The sequence below is a fragment of the Etheostoma cragini genome, chromosome 15, assembly GCF_013103735.1.
Source record: "Etheostoma cragini isolate CJK2018 chromosome 15, CSU_Ecrag_1.0, whole genome shotgun sequence".
NCBI lineage: Eukaryota > Metazoa > Chordata > Actinopteri > Perciformes > Percidae > Etheostoma > Etheostoma cragini.
The window spans coordinates 854,161-856,640 of NC_048421.1; the positions used below are offsets into that span (position 1 = coordinate 854,161).

At 42.0% G+C, this 2,480-nt stretch overlaps 1 protein-coding gene across 1 annotated transcript in view; it reads right to left on the minus strand.

Annotated features, from left to right (window-relative positions):
* LOC117958237 overlaps positions 1 to 2,480 on the minus strand; it is an 859,617-nt gene that overhangs the window by 782,438 nt on the left and 74,699 nt on the right. The window lies entirely within an intron of this gene.

Below are 2,480 nucleotides of genomic sequence, written 5' to 3' on the forward strand. Positions count from 1 at the left end.
CCCCCCCCCCCCAGTAATCATCGACCCGGTTAGTTTTCCCTGTTTGATGAAGAATAAAAATATTAATTATCTCCTAATTCTGTGTAACATCTTCTCATCCAACGTCACTCCGACCTCTCGCAGCTAGAATTACACTGATTTTAAACCCGTGATCAATTCAACTAATTCATTTTCAAGTCTGTCTGAATTGTTGAGTTGGGTTGAAAGACCCCAAAACTGAGAATGACTTCAGCTTCTAGTTAAGATCAGAGGAACGTATGTTAAAGGGCCTCTTCTGATTAAATCAGCAGATGAAATTAGATAAAACACTCACATGGAGAGAAAGGCCGAGAAAACTCAAATCAGATGTCTTGTAGTTATTTTGTACCACCTAACAACCAAACCTTACCATGTACCAGTTGCTTTACATGACATTAGACACTAAAGGAACCCTCTGGTTAATTCGGCAGACCAGTAAGAGAAATGTTTTACCAACAGCGATACATTTTACCAGCATTTAAACAACCGCACACCAGACTCCATTCACAATTTCATGCGTTTTATTTACTTTGATTTGCAACAAACGAACCGTTAGTTTTTAATAAGTGGGATATGACAAGAGACATTTTTAGGGACCTTCTGGTGAATTCGGCAATCAATTTTGATAATTCTCCAAATGCATTTTTAGCAATTTTAGGGAATGACACACCAGACTCCCTTCAGAATATCGTGCGTTTAATTAACTTTGCTCTGCAACAAACGCAGTGTCAGTTTTTAAGTGGTGTGGTAGGACACGAGACATTGTCCAGGACCTTCTGGTGAATTCGGCAATCAATTTAAATAATTCTCCACAATTCTCTTTTAAGCAGGGAATGAATGCCACACCAGACTCCATTCACGATTGTGCCAATATTACTTCCCCAGCTTCACAACAACTGACCAAAGGGTTGGTTTATAGCAATTGGAATAAGAAGAGCTTTAAATTAATTTAAATGATGAATTCGGCAAAAACGTTAGATTGTGTCTCTAATCGGAAATATAACTTATTATTATTCAACTTTAATAATCTACAACGCTCTTATCTGACGACGGTTTGATGTAAACAGCATTGCTCATAAGAAGAAATACGACGAAGTTGAAGTCTATATAATGAAAAACGTAATACGGGCATTAGATTAGCATGTAAAAAGCCCAAATTACCACTGCATGCTAACAAGACACAACTTGTCCGGGGGAATGCTCTTGGGAAATAAAGAGTAAAAAAAACGTTAAATTCGCAGTATTTTGAATGGAGTTTGGCGTGAGAGTGTCTAGCGAAGCCAGAGTCAACCATTCCTTTACCGGTGGTGGTTTAATGAGCATTTGTATGTAACGGTTCACTGAGCAGCCAGCTGGTGTTAGCTAGCTGCTAACCTGTTGTTGTTGTTGTTGTTTACCTGGGAGGATGAGTCAGGGCTCGCGCTTCTTCCTTCTTCCTGTCGCCGCTCCACAGATCGTCTTCGTCACGCCGAGCCGTGGATCTTACTCAGAGCCCATGTTGACGAGGAGAATAAAAAACTCTTTCCCCGTGAACAGCTTTGAAAGCATTTAAATAAAACTGTTCAGGACACTTGAGAGACAACGAGCACTCTGCACCGCCGCCATGTCGGATCTGACAACACTTCCGGTCCGCAGCTCACATGACTCTGAGTGCAAGTCACATGACAATATTGATTATCCGATCAGCGGGTGTGTATGGTAATATAAGACACGATACATCCATGGTTTACGTGTGTAGTGCTGAAGCCCAGTTCCGCCACTGTGATGAATAACAAACGTCCTCTGAGTCATTATAACCATGTGACCTTATTCTGATTTCCCAAAAAAGTCAGTCCGGCTTCTCAGAGGTTAATAAACATGCTTTACTCTGCCTCACTGGTATAAAAATAACTTATCTAATCAAATCAAATCTGTAACAACCTGAAACAAAATAATAGCTCTTTTAAAATAAATAAATACATGCGAAATAATGTTCTAAATATGACCCGTTCTGTGTCAGCTTCAACTAAATATCTCTTAGAACCTTTTCAGTGTAATGAGATCAGGTTTTTCGGTGTCCATGTGAGCTCTGAGATCTCCAGCACCTTTATTAGACACCCTGCTCCCTGTCAGATCTGCTCCCTGTCAGATCTGCTCGCTGTATGTGTTCCTTGTCTGATCTGCTCCCTGTCTGATCTGCCCTGTCTGATCTTCTCCCTGTATGGGCCCGTCTGATCTGCCCCCTGTATGTGTTCCCTGTCTGATCTGCTCCCTGTATGTGTTCCCTGTCTGATCTGCTCCCTGTATGTGTTCCCTGTATGTGTTCCCAGTCTGATCTGCCTTGTCTGATCTGCTCCCTGTATGTGTTCCCTGTATGTGCCCCCTGTCTAATCTGCCCTGTCTGATCTGCTCCCTGTATGTGCCCCCTGTCTAATCTGCCCTGTCTGATCTGCCCTGTCTGATCTGCCCTGTCTGATCTGCTC